Source organism: Oryctolagus cuniculus, chromosome 12, assembly GCF_051225735.1.
Source record: "Oryctolagus cuniculus isolate XC-2025 breed Fujian yellow rabbit chromosome 12, ASM5122573v1, whole genome shotgun sequence".
Taxonomy (NCBI): domain Eukaryota; kingdom Metazoa; phylum Chordata; class Mammalia; order Lagomorpha; family Leporidae; genus Oryctolagus; species Oryctolagus cuniculus.
In genome coordinates this window covers 4,875,170-4,901,267 of record NC_142878.1, presented here as the reverse complement: position 1 = coordinate 4,901,267, position 26,098 = coordinate 4,875,170, and the positions used below count along the sequence as shown (strand labels likewise).

Below are 26,098 nucleotides of genomic sequence, written 5' to 3'. Positions count from 1 at the left end.
ATAATTATACATATTCATGGGGCATGGTGTGATATCTCATTATATGGACATACAGTGTGCTGATTAAATCAGCATGACTAGCATTTCCATCTTCCTGTAACTTCATTGTGGTTGGAGTTCTCAGATCCTGTCTTCTAATTCTTTATAAAACATAGAGAGTGTTGCTGTGAACTACGTCACACACCATGTTGTGGCACTAACTCCTTCTTTCTGGAAACCGGGCCACAAGGTATCTGTGATGAGAACGCCCCTTTAGCCTCAGTATTTTCTTAATGTGATTTTGAGAATCTGGTTGGGTATACCGACTCAGTGTGAGGGAGAGCAAGTTCATTTTCTGAATAAAATGACCCAGTTATAGATTCTGATAATGATTGTGAGTTCAACTGTTTTTTTTTTTTTTAAACAAAAGCCAAACTAGAAGCTAACATGAGGCTTAAAGTTTAACCTGCAGCTGAAATGCACTAAGTTTCTTTCACATACTCTAGCTAAATGCAAAAGGAAAGAAACACAGTCCCTGACATTTCCTTTGTCATCACCACTGTTACTAAGCCAATGGATTTCACACTGGGCTTGGTGGTGACCCAGACTTTCCAGTTGGGTTTCAGATGCTTTCCTAGGAGGGGAGAAAAGAGAGAGATCAATGGATCATCATTCCTTCCTCGCCCAGCATAACCAGACCAGCCCCATGGTGTTAAAGAAAGAATAAATCTTGTTTTTTTAAAGATTTATTTATTTTTACATGAAAGTCAAGAGTTACACAGAGAGAGAAGGAGAGGCAGAGAGAGAGAGAGAGAGATATCTTCCATTCGCTGGTTCACTCCCTAATTGCTGCAATGGCTGGAGCTGCGCTGATCCAGAGCCAGGAGCCAGGTGCTTCTTCCTGGTCTCCCATGCAAGTGCAGGGGCCCAAGCACTTGGGCCATCTTCCACTGCTTTCCCAGGCCATAGCAGAGAGCTGGATCAGAAGAGGGGCAGCTGGGACTAGAACCAGCACCCATATAGGATGCTGGCGCCACAGATGGAGGATCAACCCACTGCACCATGGCGCCGGCCCCTCTTGTCTCTCTCTCTCTCTCTCTCTCTCTCTCTCTCTCTCTCTCTCTTTTAAAGATTTATTGATTTATTTGAAAGGCAGAGTAACAGAGAGGCAGAGGCAGAGAGAAGTCTTCGATCTGCAGGTTCACTCCCCAAATGGTCATAACATCCAGAGTTGTGTCGACCCGAAGCCAGAAGCCAGGAGCCAGGAGCTTCTTCCAGGTCTCTCACGCAGGGTGCAGGGGCCCAAAGATTTGGGCCATCTTCTACTGCTTTCCCAGGCCACAGCAGAGAGCTGGATCGAAGCGGAGCAGCCAGAATTCAAACAAGTACCCATATGGGATGCCGGCACTGCAGGAGGCAGCTTTACTCACTAGGCTGCAGTGCTGGCCCAGAATCTAGTTTCTTTTTAAGAAACAAACACTCAGTCAACCAAGAAAGAGTTCAAAGACATCTTTGCAGCATCATTACAAACACACTGAGTGATTAACAAGTAAACAGCTACACACTTACTCATACCTGGAAGTTTAGAAATAGAGAGAACATAAAAGCAATAGTCTTCTACCTTAATTTGACATGAGAGAATAATGGTGAAGTCACAGAGTTGACAGACCAAGTCCAAGGTCCCACTTGGTTTACTGTTGGCAGATTGAAGCTTAAGGAGCCAGTCTCCAATTTCCCAAGGTTTTTCCCTGTGCTGCTCATTGGGAAATGATTATCTTGCCCCTTAATACTGACTCTTTGGTGAGATTTGCTTTGCAGTTCAAGTTTTTGAACACTTCTCCCAATCAAATTGTGCCCAAGAAAAGGAAACTCCTCCGACTGGCTATCACCTTTGACGACTATGTATGAACTCAAACCCAACTAAAGACAAAGTGAATCGTCCAAAAGGGAAATGTCTTTAGAATAGGTCTGAAGGTAAAAGCCTTGTGATCATTGGATCTATCTACGAGTTTGCATTATCATTTCATAAAGCAAAACAGAAGGTGGCAAAAGCCTCCTGCCATCCCTTAGTTTTTGACGGAACGTATTCATCAAAAAAGCATCCAGTCCCCTGAGCTTGCAGCCATATGTTCCAGGAAAATGTCACCAGTTAAAGATGTATTCATTTGCTGTTTTGAAAACTCTGTTTGATATTCATGCATTCCAAGTGTTTTGACCTAGATTTCTGTAGAGGCATTAGATCCAGTCCTGTGCAGGCAGCTAGACAGCTGTTGCTTGTGTAGTCAAAGGAAGAATCTAAAGTTAAAAAAAGAGAGAGAATGAAAAAATGAAAACATTTATTAATGGGTGCCAACATTTTGCACAGCCAATATGTTTAATACTAGATTAACTAATATAAGCATATGGGGATGCATTTGTTGCAAAGCTTTAAAGAAAAGAACAAAGAAAAAAGTTGGAAGTAGCTAAAGTTCAAGGGGAATGGAATTTGCACTTTCTCCTGTAAATGAAAGCTTGGTGAAATGGCAACATACTTTAATTATAAGCAAGTGGCTAATGTCATAGCATTTAAGATCTTTTTCAGAGGAGATATATGATGTCCCACACTCAGTGCACATCTTAGACAAACGTAATGTCTATATATAACAGCAAATTCATGAAGTCTTTTGGAAATCAACCTTAGTCTTATCCCAAGTTGCCTATATTTTTTGGTATGTATAAGGTCTAGTTAACTTAGCTATAATTTTACACAGAATAATAATAGTACTGATAGACAATAATGTTAGTAATGTCAAAGCAACCTAGAATATAAAAAGATAAAATTGGTATGAATACTAAGTTTTTTTTTAGCTTTATTTCCTCCCTGAAAGGAAAATGAAGGATGCTAGGCTACCCATATAACTACTCTTATGTCACATACCTATTAGTAACACCAAACTACTCCTCAGTGTCTCCTCCCACCAGGAAGATGCTAGCAGTCAGTTTAAACTGCAAAACCCTTCAGCATGCACACCCAAACCCTCTTGCTCTTGCTTTTAGGCCTGATTGTTGCCGAATGAGTAATTGTTGAGCAGCTAGGAGTGTGGACCTATTCATCTCCCCAACCAAAAGGGCTTCTTCGAACCCAGCAAGAATGCACATAGTGGTAGACTGTAGGAATACAGAGCTAAAAGACAAACTCCTTGACATCCACTGGGTTCCAGAGTGCCAGATTATAACTTCTCAGCATCATAAAAATTCTCTGATACCTTCAGGACATGAGAATAGTTTGCTTTGGTTGAAGTGTGGGTTTGCTGGAAGCTATGGGAGAGAAGACAAACATCGGTGTAGCTTACAGAGTTGCTTTGTCCAGGCACCAGGCAATCAGCAGAATTAGGCAGCATTCAGATTGAACCTACGCCTGTATTTCTAATTGTTTTGTATCTACCTCTTCCTAGGTCCTACTATGAGAAATTGACTAAAAGTCTCCCGTTCTTAGCCTCATATTCATTCATTCAATAAACATGTTTCTCTGTGTTCACTGCAGTTGGTATTGTGGAGCTAGACAGAAACCTAGTGTTTGCCATTAAGTGCTAATTATAAATTCAAATTCAAATAATAAATGCTGCTTGGTATATATGAATGACACCGAGTGGCAGAACTGAAAATGATTACTTATGACTAAGTATGCGTTATTGAACTTAGATTTTAAAGGATTCAGTCATAGTCACTAGGACAGGTGGGAAATGAAATTTCGGGTAGGAATGATGCTGTGTGGTGTGAAGGGGCTTGGATGTGCACGATGTATTCAGAGAGGAGACTGGGAACAGAACAGTGTGAAAAGAAGGGCAGGCAGCACAGGCATCTTCACCGGGGAAGAAGAAAAAGCAAGTGCATGGGAATAGGAGGAAAAACTACCAGAAACAGGAGATGGAGCAAAAAGAAAAAAAAAACAGTGAGCAAAGGAGGAAGAAGAGAGAAATGAGCTTAGACAGGATGGAGAAGCAATATGCCCATGCTCATATGAAAATTCTGGAAGAGCAAGGTAGAAAAATCCACTTTATTTTCCAGTGTAGTTATTGAGTTATTTAATAAGTGTCTCTGAATCCCTGAGTGTCTGGTGAGATGCTAAGATACACACGGTTGGAAAAAAAGAAAAAACAAACAAACAAACAAACAAACAAAAAAAAAAAACTCTGATACCAGAAAGCACAGAGGAAAATTCCTGTGATTCTGAAGCAAGACAGCAGAAGAGAGAGGGGAAGAGAAAGGGAGACCCATGTGATAATGGCAGTTGCTTGCCTGCAGCATTTACCTACACCCAGGAGTGTTCCAAACAAACATGATTTCATATGTGATACTTCATTTATTGTTCATCACAACACCCATGAGACTGCAACTATACTTGCACTTTAAGGACAGGGAACCTGAGGCTAAAAGAGGTTAAATAATTTGTCCCAAGTCATGAGGTAGATAACAGCAGTGCAATAACCCAGTTCCCAAGTCTGGCCACTCTACTGCCCCAGGAGTGCAGGACAGACCCCTGCAAGACCCCTCAAACCACACTCCCCGGAAAGCCTGGTGATGTGGAAAATGCTGAAATCAGTGCTTACCCTGAATGAGGAAGGCAAGTTAACCTCCATCTCGGATACAGAATAAAAATGATGACTGGGGCTAGCGCTGTGGCTTATCAGAAAAAGCCACTACCTGCAGTGCTGGCATCCCATATGGGCACCGGTTCAAGTCCCATCTGCCCCACTTCCAATCCAGCTCTCTGCTATGGCCTGGGAAAGCAGTGGAAGATGGCCCAAGTTCTTGGGCCCTTGCACCCATGTGGAAGACCCAGAGGAAGCTCCTGGCTCTTTGCGGCCATCTAGGGAGTTAACCAGCGAATGGAAGACCTCTCTCTGCCTCTCCTTCTCTCTCTGTGTAGATCTTTCAAATAAACAAATAAATCTTAAAAAATAAAATAAACACAATTAACCCCAGGATAAATAGACAGTGTTCACAAGAAGGTATATCATGTTTACTCCAGAATTTTGAGTGAACTGAACATCCCATAGAAGCCAACTGTGAAGCAACTATATTTGTATTAAAGGAGAATTTACCAATGAATGCATTTTAGTTGAATGGCCCCATGATGCGCACAGTGTGGACCAGCCCCACTGCTACAGCACTTGGGCTACATCTGCAGTCAACCTCCATCTCTGCAGATTCTGCATATGTGGATTCAGGAAGATCAACACTACTCAGAAAGAAAAAAAAAAAAGCAGTCTCTACTGAGCATGTGCACTTTTTCTTCTTATCATTATTCCCAAAGTAATACAGTACAATAACTATTTACATATGACTTACACTGTATTGGACATTGTAAGCCATCCAGAGATTATTTAAAGTATACAAGAGATGTGGCCAGCATTGCGGCACAAGGAGTTAAGGTGTCACTTGCATCACTTGGCGTCCCATAATGGAGCTCCTGTTTGAGTCCCAGGTGCCCCACTTACAATCCAGCTTCCAGCTAATGCACATGAAAAGGCAGCAGAAGATGGTCCAAGTGCTTAGGTACGTGCAACCAACAGAGGAAAACTAGAGTGATTTCCTGGCTCTTGGCTTTGGTCTGGTGGCTGTGGCCATTTGGGGAGTGCACCAACAGATGGAAGATCTCTCTTTTTGTCTCTCTGTCACTGTGTCTTTCAAGTAGATAGTTATTTATAGTATACAGGAGGCTGTTGTAGGTTACGTGTAAGCCTATGCCAGGATATTTTTATAAGCATTTGAGCATCTGTAGATTTTGGTATCCATGGGATTTCCTGGAAACAGTCTCCCAAGGATGCAGGAAGCAACTGTACTACCTCTGATGGGATCAGGAAGGATTCCAGCTACACTAAATCTCATGGTGATTCATCAAGAGGCTTTTCATTAAATGGAAACAAAACTACAAGGGCAGTTCCTTGCCTGGCATAGGGTATTGGACGTTTAGGGACTGGTGCAAAAACAATGCGTACCCCCTAGGTCTAGGTTCCATTGAATCTGAACCAGAAATAGAGGGAGACTACTCTTTCCTAATAATAACACAGAAACCAGGTATATGGCAAAATGGAAACTGAGTCCCTTGTTGGGTTGATGAGCAAAGCAGATCAGCGGTTATCACCATGTTGTTTTACAATGAGTCATTCCCACAAGAATAAGCTGTTCAATATCTTAAAATTGATAAATGGAAATTATTCACATAAAAACTTTAAAAGTCACAAAAAATGAGCAATTCTCAACTTTCCTTCATTGGAATGAGGAATATTGATTGATGAAAAGTCTACACATATGTAGTAAAGTGAATGTTAAAATCACAAGAGTAGGGGCCAGTGTTGTGGCATAGTAGGTTAAGCCTCCACATGTGATCTGGCATCCCATACTGGCACCTGTTCAAGTCCCAGCTGCTACACTTCTGATCCATCTCTGCTAATGTGCCTGAGAAAGCAACAGAAGATGATCCAAGTGCCAGGCCCCTGCACCCACGTGGGAGACCCGGAAGAAGCTCCTGGCCCAGCTCTAGCCATTGTGGCCATTTGAGGAGTGAATCAGAGGATGAAAGATCTCTCCCTTTCTCTCTCTGTCACTCTTTCAAATAAATAAATCAAAAAAAATCTTTTTAAAAATCACAAGAATGTATTAAAATGATGCATAATACTTTCATGGAACTTTATGGTTCTTTGGTAAGGTGCAGTATCTGCCCACACCTCCTTTCCCACTTTCTTTTTTTTTTTTTATTTTTTGACAGGCAGAGTGGACAGTGAGAGAGAGAGACAGGGAGAAAGGTCTTCCTTTGCCGTTGGTTCACCCTCCAATGGCCACCGCGGCCGGCGTGCTGCGGCCAGCGTACTGCGCTGATCCGATGGCAGGAGCCAGGTACTTATCCTGGTGTCTCATGGGGTGCAGGGCCCAAGTACTCGGGCCATCCTCCACTGCACTCCCTGGGCACAGCAGAGAGCTGGCCTGGAAGAGGGGCAACCGGGACAGAATCTGGTGCCCCGACTGGGACTAGAACCCGGTGTGCTGGCGCCTCAAGGCGGAGGATTAGCCTAGTGAGCCGCAGCGCCGGCCTTCCCACTCTTCTAATCTCTGAGGAACAAATGTGGTCACCTCTGTTATTGGAACAGTTATAGAAAAAAAGATTGGCAAAGTCTGAAAGTGAATATTTGCCTAAGGTTAGAATGGAGTTGAGAAACAACGGTAGGGGGGAAAAAAGTGCAACAATAATGATGGGGGAAGCTAGCTCTATATATCAGATTCTAAACACTAGAGTTATACAGAAGGCATACTAACTTCATTATTGTCAATAAGATATAATTAAATAGAAAAGGAAAGATCCTTGACCTCAAAAGATCACAATATTTCCATGTTTTAATGATCACAAAGTCTCAATGCTTTTGTAACAAATTTCAAATTCTTCACCAATTTGCAGTGATCAGGAACATGTTCTCCTATAATGCAATTGACCATGTCAATTTAGTAAAATCCCTCCACCAGTTACAACTGGCTCGAGTTTTTATTACAGATCAGTTACATGTGGTACTGTTTCCAGTTCCACATGCATTTATCAACAAATTTTCATCTGCCTATTTGATTTAATAACATTTCCCTATAGTGTGTGGATGAATGTGCACAAGTATGTATGTGCATACATATAACTAAACATGCACACAAATACCACAGGAATTTTTCAAGATGAGAATAAAAACTTATGCTTGATAAGCACTTGAGTAATTGTTAATTAGAACATTCCTTGCTTGTTTTTCTCTTTTTTATACAATTATTACTTATTTAAATTACTTGAGAGAGAAAGCAGCCCTATCTGTAATTCCCTGCCCAAATGGCCATAGCTGCAAGCTGGGGAGCTAAGAACACTGTCCAGGACCAGGTCTCCCACGTGGGTGGCAGGGATCTAATTATTTGAGGCATCACCACTGCCTTCTTAGGTGTCCACTAGCAGGAAGCTGGTGTGAGGAGCTGGAACTGGATTTCAAATCCTGGTACTTCAGTGTGGGGCAGAAACATCTTCACTACTAGGCTAAACACTTCACCCTCAGATTACTAATTTTTTGACACAGGTACATGGTGCAGCCCTTTCATTTTTTGTTTGTTCTTCACAGTGAATGTGGCCGTGAAGAAGCAATATTCAGATGCCAATATGCAACCACATTTTTTTTTAAAGATTTTCTTATTTATTTGAAAGGCAGCACTAAAGTGAGGCAGAGGCAGAGAGAGAGAGAGAGAGAGAGAGAGAGAGAGAGAGAGGCCCTCCAACTGCTGGTTCACACCCCAGATGTCCACAATGGCTGGAGCTGCGCCAATCTGAATCCAGGAGCCAGGAGCCTCCTCCAGGACCCTGATGCATGTGTAGGGGCCCAAGGACTTGGACCATCCTCCACTGCCCTCCCAGGCCAAAAGTAAAGAGCTATATTGGAAATGGAGCAGCCAGGACTTGAACTAGTGCCCATATGGGAAGTTGGCACTACAGGCAGCAGCCCTACACCACAGCATCAACCCGACACCACGTGTTTTATATGACACTTTAATGCCATAGTTTCATGTTTGCCTCTATCCCCATTAGGGATATCCTGAGGATACACCAGTTTCCACGCTGGAAACAGCTACTAAGGCACCCACATGCAGCTTTCCCCGGAGTCATAGAGATAAAACCCCACGCACAGTGAGGATGCTTAGTACCATGGAACGAGAAGATGAGTTGTCAAGGCACATTCACTCCTGACCGTTACGTGAGCACACATGGGAGGCAACGTGGAGCAATTAGGATTGCAGCTCTGACAGCTTCCCTATGAGCTGCCACATTAGGTTAAGAACTGAGGATTACAGAAGACCAAATGTTTCTGTTTCAGCTCCAGAGGATTAATTTATTTTTTCTCCTTTTTAAACCTGGCAGAGGAAGACATCTAGATTTGAAAATAGACAGAAACTAAAGGACTGTCCCTGCTGGATCCTAGCAAGTCATCATAAAGGTAACAGCCTGTACATTCCCTGCTTGAGACTTTTGGAAAATACAAGTGGGTGGGTATTGTTTGGTTTCTAACCTGTAGCTTGATCTCCCACGGATCCCTCAGGAATTGACTGTCTCACCCCAGGGGCTCAGGTGACTATATCAAAGAGGCTGTCGGAGAGGTTGAATCATTTTTTTTTTTCATTAGTGGCTTCCCTACTCCTAGCCATAAAGCTGTATGTCCTAATGCACACAAATTTAAAACTGCATGTGGTTAGCTGTGTTGCAGCCAGCTTGAACAGATGGATGGGGAAGAATCGGAATTGAGTGTGTTTCTCCTCAGAATTTGGCTGCCTAAGTCACTCATGTTACTGTTACAGAGCAAGCTGAACTACTGAAGCTATCTGATGCTTACTCTTTTGCAAAATCTGCAGTCCATTCCCCTTACATCTCCTAGAAGTAGACCTCCTAAAAAGAGGAGCGCACTGAGAGACTCACATTCTCCAGGATGTGTCCCTTTCACTTACTTGTCAAGGGTGGGGGTGAGTGCGGGTGTAGCCACATAGTGGGCTGCCATGCCTCCAAGATATTCCAGTAGAATTAATGGGGTCAGCAGGGAACCCAGAGACGGGGATACGCAGAGTTCTAGAAAGGCTGACAGTTTGTGGAGTTCTATCCAGCTGAGCAGGAGAGGGCTGCAGCTTATGACAGACACCATGGGATGAGCCCTTGAATGTGTGGGTAGCTACAAAAACAAGACAAGATTCTGCAAGTCTGAGAAATTGTGAATATTAATAAGATGTAGGGAATTAGACACAAGGAGAAGGGAAAGGAAAGCTTTTGCAGGAACTGAAAAGACAGATTGAAAAGTTTGGGATAAATATGTACAATTATAGTGCATCAGTTTAAAAAACAGAAAATGAAATGGCAAAGTTGGGCAAATGGAAAGTCAAAAGAGCATCACTTCACAGAAGACTGATGCAAATGGAAGACTGTACAAGGCTTTAAAAAGTGCTGAACACCTATTCATGTGCTATTCTAGTTGGAAATATTTGCCATAAGTATATGGATATTATGTGAAACCTTACAAAAGCATTAAACTCTGAAATGTGTACCTAGGGTGAAAACCATCTACAGTAAAAACCACATTTGAGGAGCTGGCACTGTGGCACAGTGAGCTAAGCCACCATTGGCAACACCGGCACCTGTTCCACTTCCGTTCCCGCTCCAGGCTAATGCGTCTGGGAAAGCAGCAGATGATGGCCAAGTGCTTGGGCCCCTGCACCCATCCTGGCCATTGTGGCTATCTGAGGAGTGAACCAGAGGATGGGACATCTCCTTGTCCTGCCTCTCCCTCTCTGTAACTTTTTCAAATAAATAAACACACACACACACACACACACACTTGAGTTCTTCCAATCTCCCATATACATCTACCCAGTAATTCTACACATCAAGCTGACTTACACTATAAAAGGGAAGAAAAAGGAAGCCTACATACAGATCGGATGTTCAAGTCAGTTGCTTTAAAAGAAAATCTCTCCCGGCTATCTATCAGGCAGTGCAAAACGAGTTCTAACGCGTTATCTGTTCTGCCTACCAGGTGGTTATTCACATTCTCTATTAAGCTTCTATGACTTAAGCATGCCCTAAGTAAAGTTGTATTCTGTTTCCAGAGTTAAATACGCAAAATGATGTTTAATTTTATAAGGAATCAATAGCCTAAGGTCTATAGGAAACCCAAGTATTAAGCTATAATTCCAATATAAAATAACTTCTATTAGCTTCCTCCGTTCCTTTAATAAACGATAAGGTGGAAAATGATCGGGCACTTTGGGCTACAAGTATGAGATGTACTAGTTAATATAATCCCACCTATAAGCCTGAAAGTTAGACATAATTTTCCGTTCCACAGATGAGAACAGTGTAACTCAGAAATGTTAACTGACTTTAAAGTCTATATGAAAGGCTAATCCTCCACCTTGCGGCGCCGGCACACCGGGTTCTAGTCCCGGTCGGGGCGCCGGATTCTGTCCCGGTTGCCCCTCTTCCAGGCCAGCTCTCTGCTATGGCCAGGGAGTGCAGTGGAGGATGGCCCAGGTGCTTGGGCCCTGCACCCCGTGGGAGACCAGGATAAGCACCTGGCTCCTGGCTCCTGCCATCGGATCAGCGCGGTGCGCCGGCTGCAGCGGCGGCCATTGGAGGGTGAACCAACGGCAAGGGAAGACCTTTCTCTCTCTGTCTCTCTCTCTCACTGTCCACTCTGCCTATCAAAAAATAAATAAATAAATAAATAAATAAAAAAAATAAAAATAAAGTCTATATGAAAACACGTAATATGCTGTTTTAAAAACCATCGTATCTATCTCTACAGGAATTTTCATTCCACTTAGACGTAATTCACTGCTAGTAAGTTATAGTTTAATAGAACTGAAATAATGACTTCATAAATAGTATTTGACAGCAAATATGTCCAAAAATTATGATCTATCATGTTTCGACTGAGTAGATCAAGAGACTGAGGACTAAGCACACCCTCCTTGTATTTTTTTTTTCCAAATTCTTAGGCCCAAATCAGCACGGAAGTCAAGAATTGTGGGAAACAAAAAGATAAGCAAAACAACTCTGCCTCTTTCTCAGATAATAATAATGATTAAAAATGAAACAAGACAAGATTGCTTTCTAGGGACATGACTCACAAAAGTTCCTAATTTCATTCAGCTAATTAGCAGAAGAAAAAATTAAATTCCTAAGTTTTTTACTATACTAAACTGCTTCTAGACAAAACACATAAAAACTATATGAAATGACAAAACATAATTACTAACCTAGTAGGTAAGATTTGTTCCCTCCTCACAAATAATAGATACAGAATAAGGGATTATTGCATGGTTAGATTTGAATACTGGTCGAAGAAAGTCAATTTTCTGGCTTATGTTAAGCCTACTATCAGTGCTTTTTTTTTAATTTTTTATATTTATTTGACAGGTAGAGTTATAGACAGTGAGAGAGACAGACAGAGAGAAAGGTCTTCCTTTTGCCATTGGTTCACCCTCCAATGGCTGCTGCGGCAAGCACATCGCGTTGATCCGAAGCCAGGAGCCAGGCGCTTCTCCTGGTCTCCCATGCGGGTGCAGGGCCCAAGCACTTGGGCCATCCTCCACTGCATTCCCAGGCCACAGCAGAGAGCTGGACTGGAAGAGGAGCAACCGGGACTAGAACAGGCGCCCATATGGGATGCTGATGCCGCAGGCGGAGAATTAACCAAGTGAGCCACGGCACCAGCCCCTCAGTGCTTCTTTTTATTGCTTGTTGCACTTTTGTTTTTTACAATGGAGAAATTTACTTTCATTCAGCAAAGCCCATGACTAAGCAGGCTCTAAAATCCCAGCACCCCCTTGGTGGGCTTCACCCTAAAAAGGGGGAGTAGTTATAAACTGATCCTTCCATTGTGAGCTGGGCACACACACAGGGCACGGTGGTCAGGGAAGGTTTCTTGGAGAACGGGACCCGTGAGCAGGGATCTGCTGGAAGACGTGCGCAGCACCTCTGCACTCCGGCTTCACGCATTTCACGGATGAACAAGCTGAGGTCTGGAGAGATCAAGCAATTTGCTCAAGATCACAAAACTATGGAGTCAGACCAGTGAAATTCAAACCCAACTCTGTCTGACTTCAAACCAATAACCTTGTCATGACATAAAAAATGTGAGTGTGAAACGATTCCCAGAGAAGCAGGCACGTGGAAAGATGTTCACACGTACATGCAACTCGAGACTCTTGGAAAGATAGCAGGTTACCTTTTCCTTTTACGTTTTAGTGTGCCAAGGCTACTTTTAGCACGGAAAAATCTGCCTCATACCCACAAGTAGGAGAGGGACTATTCAGAGACCAGAGCCACCAACCGCCAAACGAAAGCTGGAAAATCTGTTCTTCTCCAGCAGACTGGCTCTGATTCTTCTAACATACACAAAAACAGACTGATAAAAAAGGAAGAATTTAGGCAAATATTTATACATATGGTGGGTGAAGACACCTGGCAGAGCAGGTGAATTCGCTACACAACGAGATGTTGCCTGCAGATCCAACTACAAGGAAAAAATGACACATTTTACAGTGAAACGCAATGCAAACCTGTTCTCCAGCTACTCCCCCAGACTCAGTGGAAGCGAGGGATTCCTTTGTTTTCTTTTTACATGAATGAGGAGGTTTTAAAATTAGGCACTCACAGGAGTTGATTCTTCTCTGTGCACATACTAATTTATGAGGACAGAATTTCAAATCTCTGCCTCTCGCCCAGACTGGGAATGACACCTATATCATCTCAGAGTAAAACCCAGTCCTTGCAAGTATAGCTCTTGCCATTAGTGTAACGCACAAATGCAGGCAACTGTAATGATTATTTAATTGAATATAGATGTTGGCTGAATACCAGCGCAAAACACCATGCATTTTAAATCAATCATGATCCATATTAATTCAGCACTCATAATGGGCTATTTCCTATAACAAATGTAAAAGGACAGACTCTCAGCCTTGTGGGAGTTTATAACCTACATAAACACATATTCTACATTTAAATCTTTCATATTTCATCAGGAGATAAGGGGGGCATTTGACAAAAGTTTTAATTTTGCTCCGATAAGCAATTTATTTTGCATAGTGAGTGTAAAATTTCTGAGAGTAATTTACTGCTCTGCAGTGTTATTAGTTATACTAATGGTTATTTTGTACAAATATTTATTTGACACCTACCTATGCACGAGCCACTATTTTATGTGCTGAACAAAGAAAGTTAAGAGGAAAACAGAAATCTCCCCCTAAGTGACTTGTATTCTAGTAGGGAAAGACATTTGAACATTCTTCAGAAAGTTCATGGAAAGTACATATTATGAGAAAACTAACCATGGAGTTTTTTTTTTTATTTGCACCAAAATCAACTTACATTTTAATTACATTTTTCAAGAATTTCCTGAAGTACTCTCCCACAATAAGAAAATAAATAAATGGACATATGATACTACAAAAGATGACAAAGACAAAAATAAAGTTGATAAAAAAAGAACTAGAAACTAGCAATATGTAGGGCAATTTTCTTACATAAAGTGCTCAGAGAAAATTTCTCTGTTAAGGTACACATTGGCTATTGACAACAAAGGAATTATATTGATGTCTGAAGATAAAGAATTACAAAAAGAAGAAATGCCAATATTGCATAGGAAAGCATATGGTGTGGAACAAAGGAGAACAGAGAGACCATTGTAACCAGCGGAGAGGTGAGAGGCAAAGGATGAGCTCTGGGAGGGATGTCCAATCTAAGGCGTGGAGGTCTTCCCAGGCCATGAGTCTGGATTGCCTTCCAAGGGAGAAGGAGCACTTTGAGAATTCTGAGCAGAATGATGATGATTTTGGATAAGAAGAGTTTCTAGAACAGAATTACTGGGTAACAAATATTTATTGTTCAGAATGTGTAGAATTTCAAAGTGAGCATTCTCCTGTAAGAGACCGACGTGTAGTTCTTTGGAAGCGGAAGTTGAGTGAAGCATAGCTACCAAGTTGATTTTTCTTCTTCCTTTCTTCTCTGAATCTGACTATGGCTGTAATTGTACGACTGTGTTTTAATGGATGTGAACTTATAATGCTGAGTGGGGTAAAGAGAGGGTATTTGAGAATGGGAAAATGCTCTTATGAATCGTTCAGTTCATACCTGGATATGTATGAAATGCCTGCAACTCTCAAGCACTTCGATATACTTTATTGCATTTAATATTTCTAATACTGTGTGAAATACACATTATCTGTGCCCTATAGAGTAGGTTAAGGAAGCTGTGACTCAGAGAACTAAATGATTTTCCCAAGTTCATAAAAAAGCCAAACCTAACCCAAAGGCAAGTGTTCTGTCTATGACATCACTGCTTCCTCCTCTTGGCAGAGCAGAATAATCAAGAGAAAATGAAAAATGGGGGAGAAAATGAGGTCTCAAGAAAGACTACCATGGTATGAAAAATAGCTTGATGGTTCCTACCCAGCAACTCTATTACCAGATATATGTTTAAAAAAGAATTAAAAGCAGACATACAAACACTTACCCCTAAATAATAATAGAAGTCCTATTCCTAACAATACAAATATCCATCAACAAATGAATTATAAATAAATGCAGCATATTCATACATAGAATATCATTCAATCATTAAATTGAATGAAATATCCATACATATCACAATATGCATGAAGCTCATTAACATTGTTCTAAGTGAAAGAAGCCAGACACATAGACTCTGTTTGTAAAATATCTGTAGTAGGTAAATCTACAGATACAGGAAAAATACTGGTAGTTTCTAAAGGTTGGGGAGGATGGGACATGGCAAAAAACTGTGTATTGGTTACAAAATGTCCTGTTGAGATCGTGGAAATGTTTGGGAACTTGGGATATATAGTAGTGGTTCAACCTTGTGAATGTACTCTGCTATTAATTTTATGTGAGATAAATTTCATCTCAGTTTAAAAAAGGAGTAAAAAAAACAAAAAAGGCAAATACATAAAAGAAAGGAAATGAATAGTTCAGGGTTGCTCACAGTGGTTCAAAATGATGGAGAACAACTAAAGCTGTATTTACGTCATTCCACTCAATTCTATCATCTCCTTCATTGGCTCAGTGTATAATTACCCAGAAACATTATAAAACTTTATGGTTTTACAATGTTTCTATTTTATAACTCAAATGTAATCAGTGTAGTTAGTTAAAAATTAAAACAATATGGTAGTTCACAAGCTCATTAAAGGATGTCCTCCCCAATTTCATTTCTCAGTATTAACTGCCATTGCTAATTAATCATGACTTTTTGTTATTTAATGACAGGTGATTACCTAGATGCTGAGGTTTTAGGATAACATTGTCATAGTTTGAGATGCACAAATCCGAAAAATGCTTACTGAGCCAACGGGGTTTGACTAGGGATTTACAACAAACATATTTTCTCTAAAAATTTTCTTATTATTAGTTGCCTAGTTCTCCTTCAGAGCAGGGGAACACACACAGAATAAAACAAAACACACACATACACCCAAAAATCTTCTGACATAACCAGCCATTGACCTGGTTAAACGAACTGCTCACTGGAGGTTGAATTAGATGGACTGCCATTCATTCCACTGCACTAAAGATGGCAAACCAAGCGAAGCAGATGGAACAGCAATGAAAGTAAATGAGCCCAAAGAGCTTGCAAATAAACCTTGCTTCACCTCGTCAGGAAATACTTGAACTTCCAATACATCGTTGCCTTATCTATGGCTATTTTCGATGTGCTGTTTCACAAAAAAAAAGCTTATCCTCTGAACAGTCACTGGTTTTGATCATCTTAAAGGTAGAAAGGTTTCTTACCAAGAAGAAAGTCAAGTGAGCTGTCATGAAGTCAGATAAAATATCCCTATTATTTTACTATCAGTCAAAACCAAGAAAGGCATACAGGAGTAAATAGAAATGAACAATTATGTACTAAATTTAGTGTTACCTTGAAGAGTTTATAAGCTATTAAGTTGAATAGTAATTTTTTGCTAAATGAGCTCTTTTAGTTGTCCAGTTTAAGGCACACAAAGATGAGACTTCGGTATATGTCACATATGACACAAATAACACAGTACACACTGAAAATGATCATTGTTATTCTATATCATTATAATGAGCTGTGGTGGCACAACACAATTAATAATCTTGCTGCCATTTAATTATGGGTTTATTGATTTCTAGCATAGATTTGATCTATAATATTTTTCCAACAATGATTTGCACAATCTCCACCTATGAGATGTACAGTTGAAGTTACGATAACACAGGTAAGAGAGTCATATGGAGACACTTCTTTGCACTCAGGTATAAAGTTATTGAGACATATTTTTATCTCATTGGCAAAGGACACAAATTCCTGAAATACTTTGTCATTGTAAACTGTACACTTGGCTCCGCTGAACACTTAGTTCAACATTCACATCAACTTTCTGGTTGTTCTCAATGCACTCCAAGTTGTGAAAAGAAGTTTGTGGCCTCTCTTGTTTCTGAAGAATTCCAAGAAAATGAATTTTTGTTCTCACTCACATAATGCATGCAATGTAGAATCTGCATGTATTTTATGTCATACAACAAGTCAATGGGGCTCTCATAGTGTTTTTGATAGGATGCTTTGCAGATGAACTAGAAATACTCTTGCTATCATAAGTCTGACATAGTAAAACAAGCATATCAGAAAGTTCAGCACTGAAATATAATTGGCTTGTAAAATTAGTCTTCTGGACCCTTGGTTACTCTTCCCCAACATGGAAACTGAGTCCATTTCAGAGAAAAGCCAATAGAATAACAAAGCTTGAAAAGTGATGAGTTCACATGGACAAAAAGACACTCATGTTGCAGCATTACTCACAATAGCCAGAAATACATAAACAACCTAAATGTCCATAGACAAACAGATAAAAACATACAGGTTATGCATACACTGGAATATTATTTGACTTCACAAAGAAGGAAACTGGGAAGTGACAATTAAAGAAATCTCTCTCTCAACTCCACAGATAAGGCACTTGATGATGTTTTGGGCAGCAGCAGATTTTGTTGTAGTGTCATGATATCAGTGAAGTTGCAATATCATTTTTGAAATTAAACATTTGGAGATTAAAGAAAAAGAATAAGTATTTTGAGTGTAAACATTAGGATGTTTTCAAAATCTAAAATATTTGTGGATCTTTAAAGTAGAAACGCAAAGTCCATTGAAACATCCTACAGGTTTTAATTTCTCAGAAAATGAATATCAGTCTGTTGCAAACCTAAGCAAAAAGCTTTTGGGGCCCTTATGGCTAAGTCAAGTGGAAAGTTCTTGAGAAAACAACTGGGGACTATCTCAGGCTCTGACATCATAAGGAGCCATTGTTAAGTCATTCCACTGTCGGGATAAGTCCCTGCTGGGCCTCGGTTTCTGTCTGCCCTGCCCAGGAAGGTCTTTGTGGTGACCTGTAAGATTTCCATCAAGCTACCTGTTTTCTCTTTGTTTTGTTGCTGTTGTTGTTGAGTGGGGCAGGAGTCCGTTTTTATTTTTGCTTTTTTTCTAATATGGTTATTTTGTTTTTTTTTTTCTATTTTATTTATTTTTCTTTTTTAATCCCTCTATTCCTTTTTCCCTTTTGTATTTTATTTTCCTTATATACTCCATTTACTTTTTTCTATTTTTCACTTTTATTTATTTTCCTCTGTTTTCTTTTTCATTTTTTTGTTCTCCAATTTCTATTTTGTTTTCATTTATTTTTCTTTTTTTTTTTTTTTTTTTTTGCTTTTTCTTACTTTTTCCCTTTTATTTAGATAGAATGTTAGGCTTACTGATTATATTATTGTTATAGTTAATAGAATTGATTTTCTTTACAGTTTTCATTTTTTGTTGTCTCATTTTTAATTTTTAAATTTGATAGATTAATTAGTCTTAGTGATTACTGATAGTGTATTTCAATTAGTTTTAGTAGTTAGTATTGCTTGTTTTCATGTTTCATTATTTATTTTAGTTATACATTTTTTAATATTTTGTCATATTAATTTTTAAACATTATATCCATACACACACATACCATGTTTCTTGAAAGAGTGGATATTGATGTAATACAACAGGGGATTCATATTAAGGATCATAAAGTGAGCAGAAGAGGGTATCATTATATAGAGGCTGTAATTCAGTGAAGATAACATTTATAATTATCTATTTAGGAAACAATTTGGCATCACACATTTTGATGCTTTATTTATTAACTTCCAAAGGTGAGAAAAAGGACATGGAATGTCTTACTTGGTCTGGCTTATGTCATTGCACACAGTGATATTCACTTCCATCTATTTTGGTTCAAATGTCAGGATTTCAATATTTTTTAGGGCTGAATAATATTCTATAGTGTACATATTCCACATTTTTTATTCAGTCATCAGCTGGTGAATACCTAGCTTAATTCCATGTCTTTGCTATTGTTAACTCCAGCTACCATTAACATGGGAGTGCAGACATCTTTGTATACTGACTTCATTTTCTTCATGCATATTCTGGAAGTGGCATAACTGGGCCATATGGAAGGTTCATTTTTTAGTTTTTTGAGAAAAAAGTTAAATAAAGTTTCCCATAATGGTTGTACTAATCTACACTCCAACCAATCCTGTATGGTGTTTCCCTTTTCTCCACATGCTTGCCAGCTCTTATAGTTTAACATTTGGACCATAGCCATTCTAACTGGAGTGACATGATGCCTCACTGCAGTTTCCATTTGTATTTCTTGGATGACCTGTATGCCTGAGCATTTTTTGTGTAGCTGTTGGCCATTTATATTTACATTTCTTCTTTTGAAGAATAACTCTACACATCCTTTGTTAGTTACTTAACTAGATCGACCCTATTGTTATTGGATTTCTTGAGCTCCTTATGTGCTGTGATTATTACTTTTCAGTTTGCAATTATTTTTACCATTCTGTCAGTTGTCTCTTTACTTTGTTAATCATTTTTTTTTTTTTTGCTGTGCCAAGTCATTACTTATCAACAGTCACCTTGAATGTAAGTGACCTCAGCTCTCCAGTTAAAAGATACAGACAGGTGGAGTGTACTAAAAAATGAAACTCACCTATTTTCTGCCTACAATAAACACATCTCACCAACAAAGATAACAGCAGACTGAAAATGAAAGTATAGAAAAAATTCCATGCTAACAGAAACCCAAAAAGAGCTGGTACAGCCATCCTAATATCAGATGAAATAGACTTTGATACAAAAACTTAAGAGAGACAAACAAGGGCACTATGCAATGTTTAAGGGATCAATTCAACAGGAAGATGTGACTATAATAAACATATATGCACTTAATTACAGGGCACCTGGCTATATAGAAAGAAATGTTAATGGACCTGAAGGGAGACAGAGACTCCAATACAATAATAATGGGGGACTTCAATACCCCACTTTCAGCAATGCCCAGATCAATCAGACAGAAAAAAAAAAAAAAAAAAAAAAAAAAAAAAAAAAAAAACAAGGAAATAAGGAAATGATAGACTTATTCAGCACTACGGACCAACCGAACCTAACAGAGCTTTTCATCTTACAGTTGCAGAATACACCAGTGTGCCAGTGCATGGAACTTTCTCTAGGATAGATCACAGCCAGTTGGTCACTACATTACTTCACCCACAGTACTGCATCACGATTGGTAACACTTAGAAGACTTCTAATCCACCACTGGCCACACCTAAAAACTAACATTTACTTGGTGACACCCAAAAAGGATTGGCCTGTGATTAGTGATTAGTGACACCCTACAGCACATTCACCACCCACCTACCCCAGAGAGGGGATAAAAAGCCAGCCTCACAACTGCTCTCCATCCTCTTAGGGAACCATGGCTCACTGCAAGTGATGACCCAGTGGATCTGCCCCACCTTGCCGAAACTCTGCTCACTACTGTACTAGACCCGACCTCTCCTGGGCACCTTAGCTGTGGCCAGAGCTGACACTGAAGCTGGACCAAACTTCTATGTCTCAGCATTCGACATAGGACCTCCGGTGGACAGCATTGGTGACTTCTTCAATGCTTTACTGTCACCATCTGTCTTAGAACTGTGAACCTACTGCCCAGAGTGCCAGCCATTCATGACTACTGTGCATGAGTTACTGTTCTGAGATCCATCTCTCTGAGCGGTAACGGAGACTTTGGACTTTGGACTTTGGACTTTGGACTTTGGACTTCAACTTTCGTGACCATGATACGAACCTTGAGAACACAGCATTCATATTATGCTTTTAGCCATGAGTGTTTAGATTGATTATGCTTTTTATACTTTATACTTATTACTATTACAGGATGTTTTTTAGATTGTCTTACTCCTAGATGTGTGTTATGACCTGTGGACTAATGATGTATTAAGGTATTGACCTTTAGATGTGTGCACTGAATATGTATTGAGTGATGTTGCACAGTAAATCACATTGAAAAGATGATCACGATTCTTCCCTGTGCTCCAACATATCACATGTCGCCTTAGGCTTGTTGAGTTCCGTGACAAGTGGCACTCCCGACAAACATAGAGAGGGTTTTGGTTACATATAAACCATAAAACAGAAGATGGATCAGTCCAAGATAGAGCAGAAGGTGGAAGAGGTGTAAAGTAGAAAAGAATGCCCCAGGGGATGAAGAGGTTAGGCATTGAGGGCAGGGCAGCTGGATAGTCTTCTACTCTCAGAAGATGATTGCAGGATTTGGGATGAAAAGACTCCTTCCATCACCCACCCCTATGCTGTGTTTGATTATATCTTGGTGACTCAAAGGCATCTCAAACTCAACATGATAGCCATCTCCTCTAAGCCTAACTTCTTTCCATCGTCCGTCTCTCAGGAATTACTCCGAATTCCATTCAACTACATAAGATAAGAATTTAAGGACCATCCTTGGCACCTGCACTCCTCAGGTTCTGTCTACTTAGCCTCCTGAACTCCTATTCCTTCAATCTGCCCCCTTTCCACCACTGCCACCATCGTTTCTCTAATGAGCCACCACCTCTTACCTGAACTGATAGAAGAGCTAACCAGTCAGCAATCTGTTAGCTACAGAGCATCAAAGACACCTTATAGGGAATGAATATATTAATATATTTGTATAATGTGGAGAAAGAACACAGATGGGAGCTCAATACTTTCATCCTGGGGTCAGAATCCTGGAGACATTCAAATGCCTCAAGACATTTATCTCTTGTAAAGTAGTAAAAATCATTTCTTCAGCACATATTTATTAAATTCTAATATTGTGGCAGATACTCTTTTATTAAACAATAACAAAAACAACAAACCCTAATTTCCATGAAGTTTGTGAGTCCATACAGCAAGGTAGATATGGTTTAATGGCAGAAATACATAAATAGCACAATGATTAGTTTGTATGATAGGAATTACGTGGTTTACAATAGGAGGTAGGATGATTGAAAGTGTTCAGGGCAGGGCCGGTGCCGCGGCTCAACAGGCTAATCCTCCGCCTAGCAGCGCCAGCACACCGGGTTCTAGTCCCAGTTTGGGCGCCGGATTCTGTCCCGGTTGCCCCTCTTCCAGGCCAGCTCTCTGCTGTGGCCCACTGTGGACTGGGAGTGCAGCGGAGGATGGCTCAAGTACTTGGCCCTGCACCCCATTGGAGACCAGGATAAGCACCTGGCTCCCGCCTTCAGGTCAGCGCAGTGTGCAAAGGTCTTCCTTTGCCATTGGTTCACCCTCCACGCTGATCCGATGGCAGGAGCCAGGTGCTTCTCCTGGTCTCCCATGGGGTGCAGGGCCCAAGCACTTGGGCCATCCTCCACTGCACTCCTGGGCCACAGCAGAGAGCTTGCCTGGAAGAGGGGCAACTGGGACAGAATCCGGCGCCCCGATTGGGACTAGAACCCGGGTTTTGATGGGAGGGCCCAGCGCTGTGGTACAGTGGGTGAAGCCACATTTGCGATGCCAGTATCTCATATTAGAGTGTGGATGCCAGTCTCAGCTGCTGTATTTCAGCTCTGGCTTCCTGCTAAGGTGACTGGGAAGGCAGCCATGGCCCAAGTCTACCCCTGTGGAAGACCAGGATGGAATTCCTGACTCCTGGCTTCAGCCTGGCCCAAGTCTGAACATTGTGGTCACTTGGGGAGTGAATCTACACATGGAAGTAACTCACCATCACTCTTCAATTAAATAAATCAAAAGAAAGGAATTTTGGTGGGAAATTAGGCACCCACCTGACAGTCTGATTTGATGCATTTTATCTTTGTTTCCTAATTTTAAAGAAATCTTAAAAGAATTCATGTTTCCTTCAGCTAATAATTTTAAAATGACTGCCTTGATTATTTAGGGATAGATTTAATAGCTGGTATAGTTGTTTACAGAAATGTCTTTAACTTAAGGCAGCTTGCATGGGCGCCAGTTCTAGTCCGGGCTGCTCCTCTTCCAATCCAGCTCTCTGCTGTGGCCTGTGAAAGCAGCAGAAGATGGCCCAAGTGCTTGGGCCCCTGCACCCGCTTGGGAGACCTGGAAGAAACTCCTGGTCTCAGATCCGAACAGCTCCAGCAGTTGTGGCCATCTGGGGAGTGAACGAGCGGATGGAAGACCTCTTTCTCTGTCTCTACCTCTCTCTGTAACTCTTTCAAATAAATCTTTTTTTTTTTTTTAAAGGAGCTTGCATTGAGAGATGAAGTTTATGCCTTTATCTTTCCATTTCCCATGAGCTTTTGTGTAGTCTTGTCATCTAGTACTCACCACATTAAGTTTGTTAGTGATAGCACACTTCTGGTCAGCAGGTATGTTAGGGGGTCACTTACTCACTAGGGTATCGTAAGTCCCCAAAAAGGACTTGTACCCTAGTGAGACCTCAAAACAAGTTAACTGTGGCAACTTGATCTGTGAGTACAGGCTGGGGTGAACACTGCAGGACCCTGGGTGGATGTTGTCTGAGAATGGCCCGTAAGGCCCATTAAAGCTGAGGTTTAGCCACAAGTACCCAGTTTGGTCAAATCAGAAAACTGGGACCTGCGTGAGTCACCAGCTCAGAGACACACATCACAGCCCATATGCACACCTGTTCAAGTCCCAGCTGCTGCACTTAACATCCAGCTTCCTGCTAATGTGCCTGGGAAAGCAGAGGATGGCCCAAATACTTCAGCTCCTCACCCCCATGGGAGACCCTGAAGATGCGTCTAGCTCTGCTGAGGCCATATGGGGAGTGAACAAGTGATGGAAGCTCTGTCTCTCCATCTCTGTAGCTCGGGTTTTCAAATATATATAATTATAAAAATCAGAAATCCGAAACTCTAGCTGAATTATCCCAAGTGGTTAATCAAAAGATTTCAAACTAACCGGTTTTAGTTGGCTTTGTTTCTCACCTGGACACGTGCTGCAGACATGACATGTGCTTTCCACAAACAGGACCATTCCAGAACGTTTCATCAAAAATCCAGAGAGACCCCCGGCCCTAAAAAGTACAAAACCGTCTGCTTAACGCAGTCCCCTGCTCTGCCCGCTGAATGAAGCTGTGCGGACCCCACCATGTTTACTGCACCACGGACTCAGGGCGAGCTCAGGCTGGAGACACCCATGACTAACGGGAATGAAACTCAAAGCCACCGCAACTCCAAAGTCCAGCGGCGTCATTTCAGCGGGCCTCAAGACTCGCAGGCCCTCGCCCCTCGCGGGCCGCACCTCCGAGGGGCGCGGCCGCGCGCGCTTCCTGTGCGTCTCCCTTTCCTCACCTGGAAAACGCAGATAAAACTAGGTGCGGCCTCGCAGGGTTATTAAGGGAAGCGAAAGACACGTGCCGCGCCAGGCCAGGCCTGGGGGACGCGCCCTGCTCGCCAACGGCACTGCAACAAAACACGCGTGCCCCTCAAAGACCCTCGCTCCGCGCTGAACCCCCAGGCCGGCGTCGCGCCAGGAGGCGGCCCTGCGGGAGAGGCGATCGCGCAGCCCCTCGGTGCGCGCCAGCCGCGCCGCTGCGCCCGGAGACAATGGGCGCAGCGGCGGAACCGCGCCGCCCGGCCCCGCCGGCGCCCCGCATCCGGGCTGCCGGCGCACACATCCCGCCTTTGTTTCCCCGCCGCCGGCCGCGCGTGTCGCCGCCGTGGCTCCCCCACCGCGCTCTTCCGCCGCTGCGCCGCGCCGGGGGCCGGGGGGGGGGTGTCGAGCAGGAAGCGCGGGCCGCCGCCCGCCGCGCTCGGGGAAGGCTGCGCGCCGTGATAAGCGCTTCCTGGCCCATTGTGTGCGCGCTGCGGCCGCCCAGTGAAAGTGCCCGGTCCGGCGGGGCGCGCGCCGTGCGCTCCAGCGCCGCGGCACCGTGCGGAGGCAGCTCCGCGGCGCCGCGGGCCGGGCTTGGAGAGGGGTTGGCGGGGACCGGGTTAGATGGATCGCGTCGCTGAGCCCGGGAGAAACTCTGGCCCCCGGATATTCGAGGCCAAGGGGCGTTCAAGGGCGCCGCCCGGAATTAGATGAGCTGTGTTCTCCATACCGGTGCATGTAATGTTGACACGCGCCGGGGGCACCGTGCAGTGTGCAGTGTGGCTGTTCACAAGATAATCACCGAACTGATGCCCGGGGATGGTGGTTGGAAGTTGCATGGTGATTATTTTTTTTCCCCTGTAGTCCGTTCAGTGCAAGGTCCTGACCCTGCAACTTTCTTTAGAGATCCCTGAGGTTTTAGGTGCAAACGTGAGATCCTTTGCTGAAGAAAGCCCAGACCCAAGGGGCTCTCGTTCCGGGACCCCCCACCCCGACCACCCCGACCCCCAGAGAAGGCCTGCAGGGTCTGAGCTTCGCCTCCTGCTCCAGGGTGCACGCACTTTAACCGCGTCCTCTGTGTTGCGGCTGCTTCTCCATCTGGCAGACCCAGAGCTGTTAGTTACTGATCATTCCACCCAGAACGTAGGAGAACACCCGGGTGATCCACGCCTCTGCTCTTGTATGTATACAGGCCTGTCGCATTGCATGCATTTCAGACCACCCGGCTATCTCTGCCTCCGTGCACTGCTCTAGGTGAGCTTCTGTAGGCTGCACTGAGGGCCTGTGGAAAAAAAGTAAAACGTGCTCTTCCAAGGATGCAGACGCGTCAGTCTCAGAACACCCTTCCTGGCTGCCCAGCGCCAGCCCTGCACAAGTCCTGGAGCTGTTTGGTAACTGAATCGTAGGTGACGGAGGGCACCTTGCCTTCTGCCTGTCTGTTGAGCCCATTGAACACCACCACCTCCCTAGAGGAAAAAGCAGGTGTGAGTCTATTTTCAGTTGCTCCCTGGACACACTCGGTGTGTGATGGTGTTGACTGCATGCGTGTTGGTGCTCTTGACTTCTACCTTGAACTGGTTGAAACGTCTACCCGGTTCGTTCATCTTCCAGGAATAAAATAAGCTCTCTGATGTGTGCAGTGGTTTGAGTGTGTTTTCCCAGTGCTCCTGTGCTGCAGGATTAACCCTCAAGTTGGTATGTTGGTGGTATTTGGAGGTGGGTTCTTTGGGAGGTAACTGGGATTTGATGAGGTCACAAAGGTTGGGTCCCATGATGGGATTAATGGCCTTATAAGGAGATAGAGAGAGCTCATGGTACACATACTCTCCCCACTAGCCAATCTCTTTTGCCTCCACCAGATACTG

General features: G+C 42.5%; 1 long non-coding RNA gene across 1 annotated transcript; it reads right to left on the bottom strand.

The window, feature by feature from the left end:
* Nucleotides 1–712: 712 nt before the first annotated feature.
* On the bottom strand, nucleotides 713–24,468 carry LOC103352195 (uncharacterized). The gene is made up of 3 exons (XR_519703.5): nucleotides 24,212–24,468; nucleotides 23,846–23,934; nucleotides 713–2,274 (listed from the first exon to the last, which is right to left on the bottom strand). It is a non-coding gene; the product is annotated as an uncharacterized LOC103352195 (long non-coding RNA).
* Between the last annotated feature and the right edge of the window lie 1,630 nt (nucleotides 24,469–26,098).